The 24,472-nt window shown below is 46.2% G+C and overlaps 1 protein-coding gene across 5 annotated transcripts in view; it reads right to left on the bottom strand.

The window, feature by feature from the left end:
- The window catches only part of RPH3A (rabphilin 3A), a 265,132-nt gene that overhangs the window by 73,501 nt on the left and 167,159 nt on the right, over positions 1 to 24,472 (bottom strand). For 2 of the 5 annotated variants that reach the window (XM_043439507.1, XM_043439535.1), the window contains exons 1-2: positions 21,189 to 21,575; positions 20,908 to 21,028 (exon numbers count right to left, since the gene is read on the bottom strand). The gene's annotated coding sequence lies outside the window, so the exon portion shown is untranslated. The other 3 variants (XM_043439517.1, XM_043439522.1, XM_043439527.1) reach the window with 2 other exon arrangements.

Here is a 24,472-nt window from a genome sequence, read left to right as displayed (position 1 = left end):
CACTCCAGTACTCTTGCCTGGAAAATTCCATGGATGGAGGAACCTCGTAGGCTACAGTCCATGGATGGGGTCGCAGAGTCAGACACGACTGAACGACTTCACTTTCACTTTTTCTCTCATTTTAGTGAATATACAAAAGTGTGTGTGTTGTGTGTGTGTGTGTGTGTGTGTGTGTGTGTGTGTGTGTGTGTATGTACATGGGGTGAAACTAGTAATTGATGAACTTTCTAAAAGTTGTGATCCACCATCATTTTATGATGTGAATCACACTTTTCTCCCCAAGGTTCATGCAACAGAAGCTACCAGGATGGTAAGGTGTTGAGAAGCCTTTTTCATTCTCTGAAATGTTCCTGCTCCTCCATTTAACACCTCAAGGCCCAGTTCAACTCTTACAGTCCCATGATGCCTCCTATAGCCCCTTGAACCCTTTCATCTCTGAAATTTTAAAGTACTTGGGATACAGAAACTCAGGGCTTAGCCTCCTATAGTTCACAGAAATCATCCTCCACAAGATGGAATGTTCCATGGGGGGATGGGAAGTGGACAACTGTCCTTCCTTCTCCTGGTATCAGCACTCCAATTTTATTTTAGTGAACCATCCTTTTCCTATCTTACCCATGGGGTTCTGATGGGAATGACCTCAACTACCAGCCATGAGGCAGTCACATGACCCTGGTCTGGGTAATCAACATATTCTCCTCTTCTGATTCAAAGTTGTATTGGTTCCCCAATACAAGCCAATTAGACTCAGTCCTGCAACTTTTGTTGGAATATCTTAGGAAGGAGTTTCTCTTTTTTCTTTACTGGACTGAAGATGGGATAAGACAAACTTAACTTGGTGAGGTTTGACCAGGTAGAGAAAATCTGCCTGGGAGTGAGGGTAACCCAAAGGGAAGCAGAATGAAGAGACAGTCAGATCTCACTCCTACAGCTGTTAAGCTATGGAATCCAGTCACGCCTCAGCTGTGTCATGGACTCTTTGATTATGCTGGCCAATAGATGTCCTTTAGCATCACTTGAATTAGTCTGAGTTAGGCTTTCCATCAATGTAGCTCAAACAGACTAAGATGTGTATTAAATAAGTTGTCTTTAAACAGAAGCACAGAAAGCAAGGATATATATGGATTGGTTGATGCAGTGTAACCAGAAGCTTGCAGGAACTTAACCCTGATTTTCCTCTGGGAGCAATGGTTTTAGTCATTTGTTCATCAGTGACCATGATGATGAACTTTACAAAACATAACATGATGACTTTACAGAACATAACTACCGCAAAGAATGATAATCTGCTCCCTCCCTCTCTCTCTACACACACACACACACACACACACACACACACAGCTTCCTAGGTGGCTTAGCAGTAAAGAATCTGCTGCAATGCAGGAAACCCAGAAGATGAAAGTTCGATCCTTGTGTGTGTGTGTTGCGGGGGTGGGGGTGATGATCCCCTGGAGAAGAGCATGGCAACCTACTCCAGTATTCTTGCCTGAATTTTCCAGGCAGAGGAACCTGGTGGGCTACAGTCAGTCCATGGGGTCGCAAAGAGTCAGACACAACTGAGCAAAGGAGCACAGACACACACATATATACATATATGTATATATAAAATAAATAACATATACATATATAAAGATGTCATATATCATATATACATATGTATCATATGTAAATATATATAGAATACTAATCAGCAAGCACTCCCACCTTTCTACTTTTCCTCTTACAGACAGGACTATTAAGTGGGACAAATGCTTAGTAGTTTGGTCTGTTTTCTATTTTATTTTTCAGACTGCAGTAGAGGCAGAGGGCCGATAATAAGATAATTGATGCAAAGAGGCAATTTGGGAGGCAAAGAGCCAAGGACCTAAAAGGACTGTCATTGTGGTTTGTTTCCTGGCCAATTTCTCCCATGCAAAACCAAAGGTGCACTTCAAGTCCCATTCCTACACCATCACCTTTCTAGGGGCAGAATGAGGTGAAGAAGAAGAATGGAAACCAGCCAAGAGGGAACATATTGACTTGGGGTTCAACTGGGGATGGAAAGCTTGCAGGAGTCATCTAGTACACAGCCCTTCTGGAGTCTAATCTGATAACAAACCACTGCTGGGAGCAAATGGGTTTTTAAGTATGTTTTTAATCTCTAACATCCACGGGGCATGCTCAGAGGCAGAAGGTTTGCAGTGAGCCAGGGGTAGTTGCAAGTGGTTCCTCTCCAGCCAGGCTGCCAGCTCAGTTTCTACAACAAAATGGGTCACTTATGAGGGCTGATTTGAGGGAGGAGGATAGTCTTCATTTTTCAAAGCCAAGAACAAGTGTGGATTGAGTCCCCTTGTCCCTGATTCCCAGCTTCTTATTCAGGAAAGAAAGGAAAATTTGAAGGTCATTTCTCTTTAAAAGAGGAGTTGAAGTTTTACAATTATTCTGAGTTTTTAATCTGGTTTTTGCATGACCAAGTTGCAAGGAAAATCAAGAAAGGAAACTAAAATGTCCCCAGCAATGGGACCTGGTGACAGAGAAGGCTTAAGGGAAAAACCAAGCTCTTGTGATATAGAACTGAAGCCAGCAGGAGGCACTGGGTTAAAGGTCTGGATTTAGAGGCGAAAGGAAGAGGAAAGAGAAAAGTGAAGTCGCTTAGCTTAGTCGTGTCTGACTCTTCATAACCCTATGAACTGTAGCCCACCAGGCTCCTCTGTCCATGGGATTTTTCAGGCAAGAATACTGGAGTGGGTTGCAGTTTCCTTCTCCAAAATGAAGAGGAGGTGATGCTCAACTCCTTCCACACTCATTTCACCTGGTGCTTCTTGGGACATCTTCAGACTCTCTCGTCAAGAATTACCTTTCCCTGGAAGCCAACCTGTCTTTAGTTTAGGGACTCACTGCATTTGAAGTACCTAAATCCAGACATGTCACTGAGGCTGGTCTTGGCTCTATCCCCTGCTAGCCTGGAACCTTAAACAAGTTCCTTGGCTCCTCACCTTCCTTGTCCAGAAAATGGGGCTTATCACTGTGCCTTCTACTCAGGACTGATGGAAGAATTGGATGAAATCAGACATGCAGCACCCCTAGCACAGTGCTGGCCCACATTAAATGCTCAAAAACTGGCAGTTCTCATTTCAAAATAACAATAACTCTCATACAAAGTCCTCACTGCCAACCACAACCTGTAAGATTTGAACTTATACCCAGGTCCTCTTGTTTTTCCTGCCTTCTGCACCTTGTGTTGACCTTTCTTCTCCCAAGTGCAGTAATCTCCAAACTGAGAAGCCTCGGTGATCTTTTAAATTCTTGGGGGTTGCGGTGAGCATTCTGTGGCCCTAGATCCCCAAGAGGATGAGAGGGGTCAATTAGGCAACCAGAAGGAAATGGTCAAGAACCATCAAAAAGGCATTGACACATCCCAGGAGACCCTCATCAACTCTCCTACATGCACAGCATTTTAACACCTACGAAGATATCACAATAGCATCCCTCTTAATCTTCATTTCCTTGCAAGTCACATAAGATTAGAGTTTTAGGGCCCACTTCAAAGATGCCCCAAATGAGGACACATGAGGTAAGATGACTCATCAAAGGCACATCACTGGTAAACAGAAGGACTGCCTTAGAACAAAGTGTCACATCCCTGGCCGCAACCTAGAATTGTTGATGGGGGATGGGAGGAGTCAACAATGCTAATTCCAGGGTCCCAACCAAACCAGCTAAAGAAGATGCTCATGGTGGGTACCCACATCATACTTTTTGAAAGTCCTCCTGATGATGTTACTGTGCAGCTGGGGCTGAGAACCACCAGCTTAGAACCATGTGCCCTGAACCACACTCTTTCCAGGCTCCCTCTCCTCCAGCCAGTGTACCTTCAACTTGAATGCACATCAGAGTCAGCTGGAGGGCTCAGGAAAGTAGACAGATGCCCACTTCCCAGCCCTGCAGATTCTAATTCAGGAAGTCTGGGATGAAGAAGTGAAGTGAAGTGAAGTCACTCAGTCGTGTCCGACTCTTTGCGACCCCATGGACTGTAGCCTACCAGGCTCCTCCATCCATGGGATTTTCCAGGCAAGAGTACTGGAGTGGGTTGCCATTTCCTTCTCCAGAGGATCTTCCCGACCCAGGGATCAAACCCGGGTCTCCCGCATTGTAGGCAGATGCTTCACCGTCTGAGCCACCAGGGAAGCCCAAGTCTGGGATAGAGCCCCCAAATTTGCATTTCTAAGTTCCAGGGTGATGCTATGCTGCTGGTCTAGAGACCACACACACTCCGGGGACCACCTCTGCATATAATGCTAGAAAAAAGAAGCACAGGAGACCAAATTTCCTGGTCCATAGTTTCCCTTCTGCTGACAGCACTCTTTTTGCTCTGAGTCAGAGCAAATGTTACCAGAAACCAAGGAAGCCCAGGGGGAGGCTGAGGGCTTTAGGGCTTTTTCTTCTCTTGTTTCTCTCCTTTTAAAAATAATCCACCACTTAAGAGACTGTCACTGAGCATTTGCTGCTTATTCTTCCACACGCAGCCCAAACCCTTCTCCTGCAATGCAGGTCTTCTTAAATATTGAATAAGTCTGCTGTTCCACCAATTGCCACAGCCAGAGCTGAGGTAATGTTGGTATTGACAAAGGATTAATATCATTAATCAGGTTACAAAGATCAGGCTGCTGAGCTGGTTTTATAAAAAGACCTTCACTTTCTTTCCCATCACCAAAATCTCTGGAGCCTCAGCACCTTCCCTGACTGTCCCTCACCCCTTCTAGGGCACGGCGTTGCTTTCTCTTTCACTGCTTTTGCCATTTAATGAACCGTACGACGAGTCAGAGCAGCCTGGGAAGTGGGTCAGTTTCGAACAAGAGCAAAGAGCATTAGACTGACACTGTCAGTGCCCATTTGTCTAACAAATACTACTTACTGAGCACTTACTGTGCTGCCAGATGCTGTGGGGTACAGTGTATTGAGCTTATAGTCATAAAATAGTCAGATATTCCTGCACCGGTGGAGCTGACATTCTAGTGGAGGGAGACAGACAACAAATGAAATAAACAAGTAAAATTGTGTGTCATATGGTGCTAAGTGCTAGGGGGAAAAATAAAGAAGGAAGAAGCAGAATTCTGGAGGGGGGTGATATTTTAAATAAGATGATTAGAGAAGGCCTCACTGAGAAGCTGATGTTTAAGTAAAGTCCAAAAAGAAGTGAGGCAGTGGGCAGAGAGCGGAAAGGATTAAGAGTACCCCCTCTAGAATGTCGAGCTCTGTGATTTCATCAGCATCATCAAAATAACAGTAACTAGTGTTTATCAAGCATCTCTCAAGCCTGTTCCAGTGAAAGTCGCTCAGTTGTGTCCAACTGTTTGCGACCCCATGGACCATACAGTCCACGGAATTCTCCACATCAGAATAGTGGAGTGGGTAGCCTTTCCCTTCTCCAGGGGATCTACCCAACCCAGGGATCGAACCCAGGTCTCCCACACTGCAGGGGGATTCTTTACCAGCTGAGCCACAACAGCCCATGCCTGTTCCAAGCAAAGACAATATATACACTGACCTCTTAAACTCCCAAGACAATCCCAGGAAGTAGATATTACTGTCATCCCCATTTTCCAGATGAGGAAACTGAGACACATGGAGGTTTAGTAACTTGCTCAAAGTCACACAGCAGCAGAAAAGTGGAAGTGTTAATCGCTCAGTTGTGTCCTACTCTTTGCGACCCCAGGGACTGTAGCCTGCCAGGCTCCTCTGTCCATGGAATTCTCCAGACAAGAGTACTGGAATGGGTTGCCATGCCCTTCTCCAGGAGATCTTCCCAACACAGGGATCAAATCCAGGTCTCCCGCATTGCAGGCAGATCGTTTACTGTTTGAGCTACCCAGAAAGCTTGCATAAGAGCAGAGCTGGGATTCAAACCCAGGCAGACTGGCAACTATCCCTACCTCCTCCCTCCACTCTCAGCCCCCACATTTTCAGGAATCAGACCCTATACCATGATTCATTGCAGAACACTCCCTGGTTGGGGTCCCACTGTCTTCCTGATTTCTAGGAAGTCAGTGCTATAAAGAGAAGGGATGTAGGGGAATTGGCCAATACAAGAAACTTTCTCAGTCAGTTTAGAGTATTTCCTCCCCTTATTGTGAATCCTGTGCTGCAACCAGGAAGTCATTTTCAAAACAGATTAGGCTAGGTCATCCTTTTGCTTATAAAATTGCACTGCTCTCAGAATAAAGACAAATTCCTCATGATGGCTCTGCGGGTACTACCAACCTCATTTCACACTGAGCTCCCCACAACCCTATGTTTGCCCGATGCTGGCCTTGTTTGATCCTTGAATATCACCACCTCAGGGCCTTGACACACGCTTTTTTCTTTGTCATGAATGTTCTTTTCTCTTTTTACTTGGTTAACTTCTATTCATCCCTCAGCTCCCAGGTCAAACGTCACTTCCTCCAGGAAGATGAGGTCAGATTTCTTTGTGACATGTGCTCATAAACTTGTGCTCCTCTCTTTAGAACCCTTGCCTCAGGTTCTAATTATACATTCATTTGTATCATCACTGATTTATGTCTACCTCCTCAAGGGAAGGTACTAACTCTAAATTGTTTTCTACTGTATCTGCACAGTGAGCACAGTGCCCAATAAATACTAAAAATGAGCAAATAGAACTAAGGACACCCCCAACCAAATATCCCTCAGATAATAGAAACCTACCTTCTATCCAGGTCGTTAAAGTTTTTTACACTGTCATTATCTCTCTCTCTCTCTCTCTCTTTACTTGTTTTGAATAACAAAATAGTTAAGAAATTCTTTCTAAACTTTTCAACCATTATGCTCCAAGTGGTATCTCTTCCTTTTCCCATTCTTTAACAAAAGATATTTGTAGCAGATGACCTTTTTTTTTAAATTATAAAATTGCCCTTACTTTTCTGGTTTGTTGATTGTTTTTAAAATATATGTCAGTGGCAGAAAGCATAGTTTTTATGGATTACTTGATTATTTTATATAAGAAGTATTTTTGTATAATATAGTTGATGAATCAAACACTATAAATGGACATTTGACCATTTCATCTATCTCCCTTAATAGGTTTTGTTTTCTTTCTTTCAGCTCCTAATAGGTTATTTTTTAAAGTCTGGCTACCCATTTTGTGCAAGTCAGGAGGGATTGATTTTACAGGGAAAATGTGGAAATTGAAGGTCCACTTTATTATTTGGGGATATCTGACCTACATGGTAGTAAGTAGTCAATAAGTATCTATCAACTGAATAGTGGTAACTGTATGTTGAATGAATAAATGATTGTATGTTGGTTGAGAGGACCTCTAAATTCAATGCAGAGCATACCAGACATTCATTTTTGAATTATCCCCCTGAAAAAATGAACTTAGATTTATAGCCTCATACAATTTCCTCCTAATGTGCACTTAAAGATCCTGTTCTGTCTTAGGATTTTCATTTCTTCAGTTTGGTTCTGGAAGGTAAAATGATCAGGAGTGACAGCAAGCAGATCTAAGTTAACATCAAGAAGGACAACCACGCTGATCGAACCTGTTCAGCAATGCACAGAATGACTTTGTAGGTGCTGAGCCAACTATCCTAGAGGCATTCAAGCCCACTGCCCTGGGAGTGATGAAGAGAATTCACCCATGGGAAAGAGCATTGTTCCTCCCAGAATGACCCATGGATCAGCTGCAACCGTATCAGTCAGGAAACCCTTTACCTTGCAGATTCCAGGGTACAACCCGAACCTTCTGAGCCAGAATTCCTAGGGATGGGCCTTGAGAATTAAAAAATACCCCAGGAGATTCTTGCATACACTAACATTAAATAACCCCTGAAGTTAATGATTGGGCAAAATAAGCTCCCAGACATTTGGATTTCTCAAATGAGTACAATTCTCTTCCAAATTTTAGCGGGGCACTCCCTAGAGTTGCCCACTTTTATTGTTGTTGTTATTTTCCAAGGAAGGGCACAAAAAAAATTTTTTTTAAAGAAGCTACCATCAACTATTGCCAATGTGTCATTTTTAAAGAACATATTTTAACATTAAATGAGCAGAAAAGACAATATTAGACTAAATGAAAAGTCGTTCTAGGAAAATTTAGTTGGTAATGTTTTGCCTGTCTGTAAAGGCCTAATTTCCTCCTTTCACCAAGGCTAGTGGGAACTTCATTACAGGCCAGATCCATGTTTGGAAACCACTAGTACAAGTGATCTCCTAGAGCCTTCCTGAACTATGAATAGATCCAAAGATCTGAGAACAAGTTTGTATCAGCTACTAACAAATAACAACAATGGTGATGATAGGGTCCTGGCCTCTCTGCCCATATGAACCCATTTGACCTTGTGAGAACCTGGTAAAATCCATGTTGCGGTTAACAGCATTCCCATTTTATAGTCGGAAAAAATCTTGAGGTACAGGGAGCTTTGGTAAATAGCCAGGTCTGCACAGTTAAAAGGGATGAAATGGAGATTTGAATACCCAAGGAGTCTTAGCTCTCATTGCTAAGCCCCGGCAGCCCAGCAGGGCTGTCCCACAGGCAAGTCAGGTTATTTACAAATGCCTGGTCCTTGCAAACCCCGCCCCCCCACCCATCCTTGAGCCAACCAACTGGTGGAGTGAATAACAAAGAGCCCAGAGGTTTGCTGATGGCCCGTGTAGGGGAGTCAGAAGCTGGGAGGGGGGAGATACCCACCTTACCCCAAAGCATGAGAAGTAGCCTACAGAACCCTGCGTGTTTAGCCTGGGGCTCCTGGCGCCCTATGGGAGTCAGCCACCTGCTGTGTTTTATGACTTGGAGCCACCCACCTGGATGTGCTCACAGCCACAGCTGCTGGGGCCCACCAGGAAGGATGCTGAGGACACAGTTTTAACTGCTTGCTTTCTCCAGCATATTGTCACATTTTGTTGGCTTGATGCCTTGTCACTGGCCTGGTGGACCTGCTGTGCTTTAGGAGTTCTGTGGCTTAGCCATTGTCATCCCTAAAGACTGAACCTTTTTCTGGTTCCCAACTTACCTTGTGATCTTAGGTAAAAGGTTTACCTCTATGAGGTTTAGTTCTTTCATCTGTAAATGGAAGGAGCAAATCCCAACTCTCCCCTTCAGAAGGTTATTGTGAAACACCATTGACTCTAAAAGTAATTTTTTAAATGTCCTATGCAATAATAAACAGCTAGCATTTCTATAGTTGACCAGGTACTGGGCACTGTTCTGAGTGTTTCATACGTATATTAACTCATGTAATCTTCATAGCAACTCTACAAGGGAGATATTATTATTATTCCCATCTTATAGGTGAGTAAACTGAGGCCAGAGAGGCCAAACAACTTGCCCAAGGTCACAGTCCAGCAAGAAGCACAGCTGAATTCCAAAGAAGTCTAGAGGGAGTGGCTGTGCTTTAACCACTGAGAATACAGCATCCTACTGGTCAGTGAGATCCAGTCCTTTACAAGAGTGATATTGTTGCTTTGGCTACAAACCAGAAGGAGCTGAAGACTAGACAATCCATTTCTGTGGAGCTTTACATTGTTAAAAAGTATTTCTAAATTGCTCGATCTTTGCAACAATTCTGAATATTAAGGTAAGTGGTAACTGACTATTATCCTATTTTACAGAGCAGAAGAATGAGGCCCTGGGAAGTTTATTTCTTTGCTATGGAAACTTGACTGCAATATCCCAAAGATCTGGATTTGAGTTGTTGAATCCACCCTTTACTAAATGAACTAGGGGCGGGGGGGCAGGGGGGGCGGGGGGCGGGGAGGGGACTGAGACCTCTCCAGCTTTCTGTTGCCTCAGAATTCTGTATGCAAAATGGGCATAATACTACTGCCTCTTTCCCAAGGATTTCTGAGGGTTAAAGGCAATCACTCACATGAATGAAAAGCACAGGGCTAGTCCTTGGGACTGCTCTGTCTATCCCCCAACTCATTTGCTTCCTGTACAAAACTACAGCTCCAGGATATAATTACCGTGTTGCATAGCTGGGACTTGAACCCAACTGGATAGACTTTATCTCAGAGACCTTTCTAGCAAGAGGATGAAGAGCAGGTGGGGAGCCCCTCAGGGCATCAGAGACCACCCTGTAGTAGAGCCCTGAGGCCACCGTTATAGTCTGTGTCAATCAGAAATGCCCCCGTGCAGCCCCATCGGGATAAAGGCTCCCATTCCAGATCTGCTGCCATGACAACCTGAGGGAGGATTTTCCAGAGCTGAAAGCTGCTCAATCCCAGGGCCTTGGAGTGGCTCTGGGGAGCCTCTACGGCCACTTGAGGAGGCCCACTACTAGCCTCTAAAGCATTTTACCCTCCGAGCATATTCAGGGCCAATGAGATCCTTTCTGCTGCCCCCAGTGTTTTTCCAGAGGCCATGTTAGTGTTAGAGAAGGAAACCAAGGCTCTGGGGGGTACACAGAGAAGCTTGTGTGGTTGAGTCTGGGACAGGATCTGGGTCTCTCTGTGTAGTTGGGGAAATGACTACTCAACAGGTTGTTGAGGGAAAGGACTGCCTCAACCTTAGCCAGGAAACTGCTCCCCAACACACACACATACACCCCTCCACACGGTAAATTCAGCAGAACATGGAGGGGCCATTAACACCTATTTATCCACATCCCACCCCTAACTATCATTTAAGACAAAGTTTCCTTACACAAACCACATCATGCATAATCTCATTTCACTCTCAAGCAATCTTATAAAATAAGAATATTAAGATTATCCCCATTTTAAAGAAGAAACTGATACTCAGAGAGACAAACTCACTTTGCCAAAGGTCACACAGTCAATGAGTATCTGAGATAGAATTTAAACCCAGATGTCCCTGGCTCCAGACCCCATCAACTTGACCTCTGCTTTCCTCGACATACCTATGGGGTCTGATATTAGAAGCTGCTCCTCAGTGTTTGCTGAGCAAACCATCCAAAGCAAACAGCAAAGCATCAATCTGCACCTCTCAAATGACACTGCTACATGCTAAGTCGCTTCAGCCATGTCCAACTCTCTGCGACCGTATGGACTATAGTCCACCAGGCGATTCTCCAGACAAGAATACTGGAGTGGGTAGTCATTCCCTTCTCCAGGGGATCTTCCTGACCTAGGGATTGAACCCGGGTCTCCTGTATTGCAGGTGGATTCTTTACCATCTGAGCCACCAAGGAAGCCCCAAACGACATTAAAGTTCTATTAAAAATGAGTCTCTATGTCTTGAAAGAATCCCAGCTGCCCAGTACAGGAAAATTTCCAGAAATGATCTGGGTAACTGGAGAGAAACTAACATAATATAAGAAAATGCATAAAATATAAGGGATTTACACTTTGGAATACAGCAACAATTAGAAGCAAAGGATTACATGCACAGCTCACAATCTCTTCAAAAACAGTGCTGGGTGGGGGGGGGGGCGGAAAGGTGAGAAACAATGAGATCTATAGCATCATACCATTTATGTAAATTAAAAATACATGTTTTGTGAACTTATGGTTGCTGGTGGAAAGGACAGTTAGGGAGTTTGGGAAGGTCATGTACACACTGCTATGTTTAAAATGGATAGCCAACAAGGACCTACTGTATAGCACAGGGAACTCTGCTCAATGTTATGTGGCAGCTTGGATGGGAGGGGAGTTTGGGGTAGAAAGGATACATGTATATGTATGGCTGACTCCCTTCGCTGTCCACCTGAAACTATCACAGCATTGTTAATCGGCTATATTCCAATACAAAATAAAAATTTAAGGAAAAAACACACGTTTTGCAGGTGCATAAACAACACAAGAGATGATCACTGAACAGAATAGAAGGGTTGCCTATTAGGGGAGGGGTGTGGGGTGGAGGAATAAAAGAGAATAAATAATTAATTAATTAATTAATTTTAAAAATTAATTAAATAAATTTAAAAAATAATAAAGAATAAATAAAAACTGAGAAAGAAGCCTGCAAGGATAGATGATGGTCATGGTCGTGTACTAGGATATGAGAAAGAATAAATTCACTCTCCGCACCTTGTATCAGAAAGAAAATTCCATGCTAATCTGTAAAGCAGATGAGTTCTCCGTGGAAAACTGAGAGGCTGTGAATGAGGACAGCTCTCCTCCCACTATAATCAGAAGTAAAGCCCCCACTTGGTAACCAACATATAAGCACTATTTATTTTGCCCGGGCATTTCTCCCCAAAGTGGCTTATGCGCTGTTCACGCGCCCAGGCCCGTCTTTTAAAAACACACAGATAACACGGAGGGCGGCCCTGGCTAGATCAACCCTTCCAAAGTTTAAAAAAAAGAGAGAGAGAAAGCAAACCGAAAGAAACAGCAGCAGATGCCTTTCTGAAAGGCAAACGAGGCAGGTCATTGGTCTGCACGTGGCTTTTCACCCCGCCGGGGGGGAAGGGGGGCGGAGGGGGTATGAAGGTCCTCCAGCGCTCTTCCTTCAGCGCATGCTCAGTGCCGACGAGGCCCTCTGGCCTAGGTTCCCGGCTCAGGTGAGCCACAGGTAGCTCTCTAACGATCAGAGGGGAAGCTGCAGATGCCAGAAGTGGTCCGCCATCCTGTCCGACAACCTTTCCCGCAAGCGCCCACCCCGATCTCCAGACCTTTGGGAGAGAGACTCGGCCCCACGCCCCAGCCTGACACGGCAGCAGCGGCCGCTTCCAGTGGCTTCTTCGGCTTCGCCAAGTTCCGTCGATGCCTCCTTAACACTGACAGGTTAATCCAGCCACGGCTCATGGGAGAAAGAAAAACTGCAGCTGCTGCCTTTTCCTCTGGGGGTGGGGACGGTACACGTTAGCCGGCCTGGGAAAGGCATTTGCAGACCCCCCTGAAAGGCCCTTTCCTCTGCACACCCTGTTGGTCTTGGCGTCTTAACCCATGGGCCCCACTTTCGGTGCCCGCAATCACAACCGCTGAACCACTGCCAAGAATGGGCCTCCACCCCTAATCCATCAGTAAGAGGTGGCCAAGCTACTGCAGAAGCCACCCCGAATCTGACCACCATCTTCTTTGCACACCCTGGTCCCCCGGGCTGCATCACTGCTCCCAGCACTCCTCTCCTGACTCCCACCCCTGCCTCCTGCAGTCTGCTCTCCACTCAGAAAGCAAAGCGATCATTACCAAAATTTTAAACTAGGTCATGTCACTCTTCTGATTCAAACCCTCCCCCCACCCCCCAGTGAAATGAAATCCAGACTCCATGCCTACCCTGGCAGGTCCTGCAGCCCCCAGGCCCCTCCCACCTCGGCCCCCTCGCTTTCCCCCCATCCCACTGCACTGGCCTGCTTGCTGTCTCATCAAGACAACATAGTTGTCTCTGCCTTTGCAACTGTCATTCCCCCAGCCTGGATCCTTTTGGCTCCTTCTAGAGACTTAGCTCTCAATCCAACCATTACCATCTCCCCTGGCCATCCTTTTTGTAACTCATTTTTAAAACTTTTTATTTTGTATGGGAGTATAGCTGATTAACTACGTGATAATTTCAGGTGGACAGCATATAACTAAATTTTAATTACTAAGTTATCTCTCTCCCTGCACACCATTTATCACTATTTGTCATGTCATGCTGTTTCCTTCATAGCACTTGACAGTCTAAAACCATCTTGTTTCTGTGTTTCTTTTGTTCCTCACTAGACTGTAAGCTCTAGAAAGGCAGGGAACTCTGTCTCATTCACTGCTGAGTCCCGAGTGCCTGGCACATGGTAGGATACAATAAATATCTGAGAATGAATGAATGAAGGAATAAGTGAGGGAATAAATAAATGAAAGGAAATGAGTTTGCAGAAAGCAGTGGATCTCAAAGTGGAATTCCTGGAGGAGCAGCATCCATGTCCCCTGGGAATGATGTGTTAGACATGCAAATTCTTGGGCTCCATCCTATCCCACTGAATCAGAAACTCTGTGTTAACAGCCCTCCAAGGAATTTTGACCCAGGCTCAAGTTTGGGAATCTCTGTCATAGGGACCACCTGCAGTCTCTCGCCAGATCCCTCTTGTGACTAAGGAGTGCAGAGCTAACTGGCTGGGTGGTGAGTCTTGTTGGAGGAAGGAAGTCAGAAAGGAGGAAGGAGTCAGCCCCATGCCCTTGACTGACCACTGGCCTTTGTACGCCTGGGTAGTCTTCAGAGCCACGCAGAGCCGTGCTGAACCCACTGAGGCTGGGGAGGGCTTCAGAAACCACACTGCTCCTCTCCAGAGCAGGAGGACAGGCAACTTGCCCAGGAAGTTACATCTCTGGCCTTTTGAAAGCTCCACAAAGTCCCAAGCACTTGACCTTGGCAGTAAGATGACCAACTGGTCCTGATTTGCTTGAGTTTCTCCCAGGTTTAACACAGGAGGTCCTGCCTGCCAAGAATCCCCTCCGTCCCAGTCTAACTGGGAGTTGGTTCACCCTACTCAGAGACCCAACTTGAGGTCTCGGGACTTGTAAATGCATTCCCTTCCCAAGTCACTTTGATATATCTACCTGGGTGAGACTAAAGATGGGATGGGGAAGGGCAGAATTTAGGAGAGGAAGATGGAAAGAGATTGGGAGAAAATGCCAGCCAGAGGGAGAGAGCAGAGATCAGATGAGGGAGAAAGAAGGGGAGGAAAGATGAACTATGAGAAGAAAGAAAGGGAATTTTTAAAGGGTGGGAAGGATGGAGAAGGGGATGCGGTAGGGGTGTGAGAAGGGGAGAGAGAAGAGACAGAGACTTGGAGACACAGTGCTACAGTGACAGAAAAAACTGACAGGTAGAGGGGATGGGACAGGGGCCGGCTGGGCTGGGGGGAAGAGTGGACCACACAGATGCCTTCTGGCAGCATCTCGCATAGAGGGCCTCCCGACAAACTTTGAGAAATCATCTCTCTTCTCAGGAGCCCCAGACACCACCTCCCCATCAATGGCTGGCACCAAACTTGCTTGCCTAATCTGTTCTCTACTGAAAGCTGCTTCCATTCACAAGCTGCTGCTTATCATGGTGTAGATGCATTCAAGAGGAAAGGAAGAAAGAAAGAAAGAGAGGAAGAAAGAAGAAAAAGGCAGCTGAATGAACTTAGAAGATTATATTAAGAGATGCGGAGAGATTTTTTTTTTTCTCCCGCTCTCCAAATAAATCTTTCACAAAGCAAACATCATTATGACACTGTCAGATGAATTTCCTCTTGTTGATTGATTGCAGAGGGGTGGGCAAAGCCCCCAGCTTCCTGAGGCCGGTTATCTTGCTCACTAGCTGCATTCCTAAGCTTACAGAGTCTGACACAGCTCCATTACAATGAGATTTAAGTGTGCATTATGTCTTTTTTTTTTTTTCCCAATCACACTAGTACACATTATGTCTTTAAAAGTAATGACAGCAGGACAATTACTTCGAAGAAACCACAGTGACCTTGCATGCGCAGTCTGGTGCCTCAGCACTGCACACTGGCCCCCCGCTTTTCCCTGGCCCACATGGGAAGTTGTGCTGGACTAAGAGAAACCAAGTCTGTTCCCTGGCCAGGCTGCAGGGGTGATCCTTACCACCTTGACAACAAACCGTCCTATAACCCGAGTCCTTGCATCCTGCCTGAGAAAGAAGCAGCCTTCTAGAGCACTCAGGTTAGCAGGGAATGCTAGGTCCAGCTTGTGCTCCCATGGGAAGTAGAGGGAGCCAGTAGCAGAAAGTTAATGATGTGTCCTGGGGAGGCAACAGACCCAGTTCTCAGACCCTTGGGGCATGTGGAGGGTGGGGGACCATGGCAAAAAGTCTGAAGCTCACAACACACCTAGAACTGTTATAACTAACAGCTGTGAAAGTGTTTTGCATTTCAAATAACTCTTTAATCGGTAGCATTGGCGGTTTAGGAAAACACAGAGCACAAGGCCCTGCACTCAGGGTTTCTAACGGGACGGGTCCAGAATCTGACCTGAGAATCTGCCTTTCCAAACAAGTTATCAGATGATACTGATACCGCTGCGGGTGGGGATGGGAGGTGGCGAGGACCGTACTCTGAGAACCACCAAGTCAGATGAACCACCCAGTTCAGGTGAATCAGTCTCTTGAGCACTGAGAGCTTTTTAGAGCAGAATGTGAACCCAGCAACGTTGGTCTTTCTCTGCCATTTGCCCTCCCAGGTAAAGCCGCAAGCTTACTTTGTGCAAATGCTGTTTCTCACTCGCAAAAAGCTTTTCAAAAAGCTCCCCTCACTTTTCAGAAAGGATTTTACAACTCCTCCTCACTAAAGTGTAAGTGACTAATAAGGCAGGATGCATTATTCCACCCCAAAAGCATCTGCTCTTCATCCAAGAGCAAAGCCTAAAGACAAAGAATGAAACTTTAATGATGGATTTTCACATATCAGTGAGCTGAGTGTTTTAGGGTGATGAAGGAAGCCCTCTTTGTACTAAAACCCGTCCCCTCCCTGAAAAGATCACATTTTGTAGGCAGTCACTTACTTTATCTAAGTCCCAAAGGGATTGTCTTTGTCACTATTATTTTTTTTGCCAATGCCCACCATGGTGCCAGGCATACTATAAGTACTCAATAAATGTATGACATATGGATAAATGTCAGCTAACTCTTTGATAAGAGAGAAAGGCCAGTTCTTTGCCTGTAGCAGATCTGAGATGAAAGCTAACCCCTTTTAAACGCTTCACCAATGACTCACCATAATGAACCAATGCTAACTAGGGACCTACTGTATGCAGGTCACTGGCTGGACCATAGGCTAAAGGCATCTCTCCAAACTGACCAGTTCACTAGTCAATCAAGGTTTCATTCATTCATTCACTCATGCAAGTCATTGCTGAGCACCTGCAGTGCTAACGGTGACTCTAAAAAGGAAGGGGGCACAGCTTTGGCCCTAAGGACCTTGCCCTGTAGCATCTTGGGAGCTGTATGTAGGGACACCCACCGTGGCAGGGGAAGCACCAACGCAGGAAGGAAGGGAAAGCTCAAGTCTCCTAGGAAACACCCCTGGGCTCCAAGCTGGTGAGTAGAGATGATTCAGCAAAAGCCTCCTAAGGCTTCCAAGGAACAAAGGACAGAGTAGTCAGGAGGGCTTCTCCCCCAAATGCCCTCCTCCAGGGCCTGCCCACCACACTCACGACTGCCCTGTTTCCTTGGGGCCGCAAAGACTTCAAGAAAGGTGGTCATTATGCCCATTTCATGGGTGGATAAACTGAGGTCTGCCACCCCCACCCCCCGGCAACTGCACAAAGACCACGTACTAATAAGTAAGTGGAACTGGAAGTCCCCTATCTCCACACCATGTCCTCTCTCTCCTGGGTCCCAGAGTTGTTTGCCTGGCACAGAGGAGTCCCCTTTCTCTATCCTAACTCAGTCTTATTCAGGTCAGGGGTGACTTCACTGCTACCATCACCAACAGCATCCCCATCACTCACCTTTATTGGACACTTACTCCTTGCCAGGCTCAGTGAGAAGCGGTTTGCAAACATTAACTCAAAATGCTCACAGTTCCTTTATTATCCTCACTTTAAAGATGGAGAAACTGAAGCCCAGAGAGGTGACATGACATAACTAGGAAGTGCTAGAACCAGGATTTAAGCTCAGGAAATCTATTTCCAGAGCCTATGCTCTTTACCCACACTGTGCTCCCTTACTGCATCTGAGGAAAATGAGGCTCAGAGAGGTTTAGGGTCCGCCTGAAGTCGCACAGCAACCAAGCACTGGAGCCAGGATTCAAACTCAGGTCTGGTTGCTCCCAGCATCTCACACTGCAGCCCCTAGAGGCTAAAAAGGCTGGTTAAAGAAACAGGGGTGGGGAACAGGAAGGAGAGGTGGCTATTTTTGTGGTACCTCCTTCACTCTCCTAGCACATCAAGGATCTCCATCCTGGGTGGCAGCTGAATAATTTAAGCTCATCACTCCAGCCCACCACTACTGGGTCCCGGATTTATTTTTATCCCAGGTTACAGCCACAGTGCTTAACAGAAATAAACCATGCTGTTTGCTTCTCATCGCCTTTACATCAACTCCTGATTTGTCTGCATTCATGACCAGCTCCCAACTTGAAGGGGATAAAGAGCAGAAGATAAGCCCATATGTCATGGTGGTTTTTATTAGAAAGTGTCAGATTCTCTATGACCCACAGAGAGACAGATAGAGAGGGTTAAATAAAGAGTAAATAACTCAGCCTACAAATAGACCCCCAGAGCAGCCACTCTGACCAGACCCACAGCCTTAGATAGGCAGCCAGGATGTGTACAGGTAGCAAGAAAACAAAAGGCACAGCAAGCCGGGGAGACTGACCTCCCAGGCCACCGTTTCAAACTGCAGAATCTCTGGCCACTGCCTCCCTCCCACCACTGAGGAAGGAAACGTCCGCATTTGTCCCCACAGCTATGCTTCCTGATCACCTCACAGGACAGAAAATTGGGAAGAAGCTGCTGAAGGTCCTCCCCCTGCACCCCGGTTGGGGCAGGGGAGTGGCGGCTGCTGGAGCCAGGAATGAAGGCAGGATGCCTCGTCCTTGTATCTTGCTGTGCATGACTCACTGTGTGGTCTTGGGCAAGCTGCCTGCCCTTCCAGACCCCCTGAAGACTAGATCAGAGATTCTGAACTCGAGGTCCTCAGGTGGTCTATAGGGTATAGGCCTCTTTCCAGAGTGGAGGTTCTCAAAGGGATCCTTGGTGTCTTTCTGGGATAAGTCTCTAGAGGGCTTTCAAGTGCTGCCAGATCTGGATGTCTATGTAACTGAAGCCACAAACAAATAAGACCCCTCTCCAGCTGAGCACAGGATTCTAGGAACCTAGGGAAGTTCTCACAAGAGCCAGTCTCCATCTGACTCACCCAGGCAAAACCTGCTCAACACATCTGATAAATTCCCAAACACAGGGCTAACCCTTCCTAGAAGCATGAGTGTGCACATGCACAAATATACATAGTCAATACTCATCACACAGTTATAGAGCCTCAGAGATGGAAGCGGCCTTGGGGTCACCTAGACCAGCTACTTCATAGCACAGATGGGGAAACTGAGGCCCAGAAAGGGGAGGCAGAGCTGGGGCTGAGACCCAGGTCTCCTGATCCAACTCCAAAGCTCTTTCCAGAAGCTTCTGTTTCCCTTATGCTGGTGCACCACAATGCACCAATTCAAATGTGATGAGGGGGGAGGGACGGCAGCCTCTTGGATCTTAACCACCCCCAAGGAAGTAAGGATGGGAGGCAGCAAGTAGATGTTCAAAAAGCACCCATGGGTGGACAACCCAGTCCCAGCTACCTCAGGGGGGTTGGCCTGCCCTGCATGGCTGAACCAGTGGTTATCATATGTATGTGTAACTGAATCACTTTGCTGTACCCTTGAAACTAATGCAACACTGCAAATCAACTCTGGTTTTATATATATATATATATATTCACTCCTACACTGGATGGTTATATTGCATTGGCTGGTTATATTGCCCCAGCCCCCTAAACTTCCCTGTAATCCAGCAATTAAAGAGCTAACACTCAGCACAGCAGGAACCCCTGAGATCCCCCACCCCAGGACCCCAGCCATGGTCCAGTCTGATCAGTTAGTGCCAAAGTTCAAAATTTTAAATATCACCCATGGGCCGATCTGCAGCTCCTTATTTGAACCAGATTTCCCCACATTCATCATTCACACTTAGGTTTCCCAAGCAGGAGACAAAGGCAACTTCCTCCCCAAGGTCACCCAGCAAGGAAAACCTGGGAATTCTGAGGACCAACTCTTTGGTACTAATCACCAAGCATCCTTTCCCACTGCCTCACATATCATGTCCTGCCTGAGCAGTTATATGCCTTGGGATTTTGGTGTCCCCACTTGGCTCTGCGGCTGGAGAAATTGACTGAGTGGGCCCTGCTTACGCTTGCCAGTTTTGGGGACTGATGTTTTATTCCTCCCACCTCCAAGAATAAGAACTGGAAGAGGAAATCCTCGGGGAGGGGGTGGCCCCTGAGATAATAGTGAAGATGCTAAAAATAAAGACATTCATTTCCAGAAAGGTAGATATAATCAAACCAGGAAGCAAAGCAAATCCCCTTTTGACAGGTCACAGATTAGCAGCAAAGGCTTTTAAAATTAAATTTGAGTTTTGGATTCAGTTATAAGGGACCTCCCCCTCCCACTCACTAACAGGTTGGTGAGGCTGATCCCATCAGAATAAAGAAACTAGAGCAGGGTATGGTCTGTCCTGGAACAGATCTGAAGCTGGAGCCTGAAATCCTTCCCCAGAAGCTGAACAAACCTTATTCACTCCTTTTCCTACTCTGAGACAGGCTCAAGGATGAAACCCTCTGTGTAATCATTTACAGGTTATACCACCTGTGAAAATAAAACCCTGTCTGCTCAGCAGACAGCTGGCTGCTCCCCTCTGACCTGCCTGACCACTCATTCCAAGAAAAATCTGATCCTTTCATGTTTCCCAGATCTCTCATCTCAGGAAACTGTGAACAGGCAAGCTTGCACAAAACCACCACAATTAAATTACTCAGCTGTCCTTGGAAGATGGTACAATCTGCACCCGGTCCTATGCAAGCTTCACTTGGCATGCTAGGTTACCCTAGGCAAGGGTTAACCATCCAGCCATAAGTGATCCTCTCTCATCCAGAGTCAAGGTGCCCATCCACTAGATCAGAATACCCAGAGACTGTCCATTCCAAGCTGGCCAGCACCACAAAGGGTTAATTCACTCAGAGAACTGCTGGCTACTTTCAAAAAGCTTCTGTTGCAAGGGAGAGGACAAATTGGGCAGAAGCCACAATTTTGATTGCATTGCCTAAAACATGAGCATATTTTACCCCTACCCTGGGCAGTGAGCCGAAATCTCATTTGGCTTTGGGGTGCCTCTTAGGCAATCAAACACTGCAGAATGTGGGCAAATAAACGTGGTCATTCCTTAACACCCTTTCCCTCCCACCTAACCTCTATCCCACCAGGTCATGTACACATCTCGTCGCAACTGGGACTCCAATACCCCTAGTCCATTTTCACAATTGAGAAGAATATCACTTACCAAGACACCAGAGGATTGCAGGGGGAATGGGCGAGCCAAATTCTTGCCAACTCCTCTCTTCTCTGATGGGTGGGAAGATGCTAACTCTGGATGACTTGGTTTGAAAGCTCAGTGGAGGTGCCTGAAAGAAAATTGTTCATTTGACTTTCCTACTGTTCCCAAAATAAAGTCAAAGCAACTGCACACACACACACACACATGCGCGCACGCACACACACACACACACATACACACACAGCAACTATCCCTAAATCACGCAGGTCCAAGATGAAAAGAAATACCACTGCCAGAAGAGGAGAAAACTCCGACCAGTCAGTCGAGGTAAAGACAGTGGCTCCCTCAGCCTGCCCTCCACATGGATGAAGGTTTTCACTCTCTGAATCTCTCTTTCTCTCTCTGTCCTCTCCCTTTCTGTCTCTCTTTCTCTTTCTTTCTGTCGTCCGCGTAGGCAACTCCGGGGCTGCTGGCAGTAGACGAATCAATCGCTTCCCCGGTGCGGGAATCAGTGGCGGCCGTCACCACTGCTGCAAAACCCGGTGTGAGGCAAGGGAGGGGGCAGCAGTTTCCCAGAGCAGGGGGAGCCAAGCCTGCCTTCCCCCCCCCCCCGCCGTAATTTATGTGTGAGGTGCCTGGGGAAAGAGGGGTGGGAGCCCGGGAGGTGAGATTGGGCGCACCAGAGATCCTAGCTGGTGGAAATGGCAATCGGGAGATTGGCGATCAGCACCGCGGACAGCGCTAAAATGCGGCGGCGGAGGGGATGGGCGGGAAGCGAACCCTCAGGCTGCGAAGTTAAGTAATTGGATGGTTAGAGCAGAAAAGGGGGAGAGTCCAGGGAAGGTGGGGGTGGGGGAGTGGCGGGGAACGGGATTTCTCGAAATCACACAGTGAAGTCAGTGACAGCCTACCTACCACACACTTGTTCTAATCTTGTCGTTCACTCTCAGAGCAAAGAAGCTGTAACTTTACAGCCCTTTTTCCACATACGCCCCCAGACCTTCACTGCTTGCTCAGGAAAGAGTTTGACCCCAGTGTGGGAGCCTCCAAGTGGCTCCTCCCCACCAAATCAGCCTAGCTGACCTGTCCTCACCCACATTGCTGCAGATTTCTGACCTGTACCTCAGGTGCCTTGAAAATCAGGGCAGGAAGATGAGGCTTAGGAAATGGAAATTTCTATGGGGCAGGATGGCTTAGTTGAATAAGCACTTGACAGGTTTCTGGAACCAAGTCGAGCCCCCATACAACCTTGGAAAAGTCACTTAACATCTCCAAGTCTTATCTGCATAAAATGAGCATATGACTACGCAAAAAGTTAAAAAGCAACAATAAGAACATCCAAGTTGTGGGCTGCTATAACCCCATGATCCATAATCTGTCCTGTGATTCAAATGTCTTGACAGAAGGAGAAAGGAACTGACAGCCAATCCAGAATGGTATATGCTAGCCTCACCTTTCAGTTCATGGTTTGAGTGGGATGAAGTTGGGAAATTATAGAAGGTCTAAATCAGACAATTGAGCCATGGCCAAAGACCTAAACCCCAAAGACCCAGATTCATCTTCTGAAGTGAAATCACTATACAGACAAGAAAATAAAATCATTAAAAGGAGAAATACATAAAGAGAAATTGACTGAACTTTCCTGGTAGTACAGTGGATAAGAATCTGCCAGTCAATGTAGGGGACATGGGTTCAATCCCTGGTCCAGGAAGATTCCACATTCTGTGGGGCAACTAAGCCCATGCATCACAATTACTGAAGCCCATGTGCAGAGCCTGTGTGATGCAACATGAGAAGCTACTGCAACGAGAAGCCCGCACGCCACAACTAAAGAGTAGCCCCCACTCTCTACAACTAGAGAAAACCCGTGTGCAGCAAAGAAGACCCAGTACAGCCAAAAAAATTAAAATATATATTTTTTTTAAAAAGAGAGAAGCTGATTCCCATGGCTTCCAACATTCCAGATCTCAATAGGTCTTATTCCTGCTTGTTGGGAGGAAAGGACAGGAAATCTCAAATACACCAGGATCTGTTTAGAACTTCTCAGCAAAGTGAATTAGAACCCTGTTCACTGTGGACCTTCCTCTAGACAGTCCCACTGAGGGGGCCCAGAGTGAACTACCACATTCGTCACCTAATCCCCTCCTTGAAAAGTAAGGCTTAAAATGTCAGGATCTTAAAGACCATTTAGAGCTTCACTTTATCAATGATCATGATGATGGTGATGATGGTGATGGTGATGATGATGGCAGCTGTCATTTTATTGAGAACCAACTACACACAAGCCCTTTGGCTAAGGACTTTACATGTGTCATTTCCTTGAATCTTTACCATGACCTTTTGAGGGAACTATTATTACTCCCATTTTACAGTTGAGGAAACTGAGACTCAAGAAGTTAAGTCTCTTGCATAATGTTACACCAGAAATGTCAGACATAGGATTGAAATCCAGGGTTGTATAATTCCAAAGCCCATGCTTCAGGATGCCTCTCTCAGAGTCAAGTTCAAATGAATTCTACAATTCTTTGGCAGGACTTCACTGAATCTTTTCTAGAAAGATCCTATGACACAAGTTCAATGCCCTCATTTTGCATATGGAGAAACTGAGTAACAGAGAGAGACAGTGGCTTGCCCATAGCTAAAAAGATAGAAAGTAGCAGAGTTGAGTCTGGACCTTAGGGCTTTCAGATGCCAAGGCCTGTGTTCCAGCGTCTAGAACAGTATCAGGTACATGTTTCAGTAGACATCTGAAGACTGATTCAAGAAACCCACATAGGATGACGATGGTGGAATCAGAATCCAATTAATTCCCAGGTCTTTTGGCTCCCAGTTCCAAGGAATGTCTACCCACCTCCCCCCACCTCGCAGCTTCCCTGGCCTTAGGCACATGTTCTGGGAAGGTCTGTCATGAATTCAGATCACCCTTAGGAAACGAAAATAGCTACCACCTGCTAAATGTCTAGACATCTGCCACCTGTATTAAGCACTTTATGGTTGCTAACTCCAATCTTTATAACTATGAGGTGGGTGCTATTATTGTCCCATTTTCAGCTGATGAGACTGAGACTCAGGTGAAGTAAAGCCCCGAAGCTCACACAGCCAAGAAGTGGCACAGGCAGAAATGCAAATCTTGGGTCTGTCTGATTCCAGGGCCTCTGTTTTTGCTACCCTGATAGTTTTTTCTCAAACTGGCCCCCTTTCAAGAGGCCCCTGTTGGAGTGTAAGTGAGGTCTGAGTTCCACCACGCCCCCCCCTCCACCCCTGCTTTCAACCTGAGCAGTTGCACTTTTAAATGTTTTGCATACTGGGCATCTGCCCAAGTCTTCATTGGAACAAAGCTTTGCAGCAAAATTAAAAAATAATAATATGGTTGAAACCAGAGCTCTGCACCTTTCCCGGTGACCATGCCATCTAGGAACCAACTCTGCCTTCTCAGATTTTGCCTCCAGCCTCCCTACCTCCCTGGTCACCATCTTCAAACCCCTCTTCCATTCTGAGAGCTTCTGGAGAGAACTCTTCATTCAGAGAACCAGCTGCGGCTGTGAGCTCTGGCAGCTCTGCAGCAGGGAGA

Source organism: Cervus canadensis, chromosome 1, assembly GCF_019320065.1.
Source record: "Cervus canadensis isolate Bull #8, Minnesota chromosome 1, ASM1932006v1, whole genome shotgun sequence".
Taxonomy (NCBI): Eukaryota; Metazoa; Chordata; class Mammalia; order Artiodactyla; family Cervidae; genus Cervus; species Cervus canadensis.
This window is presented reverse-complemented; position numbering and strand designations above follow the sequence as displayed.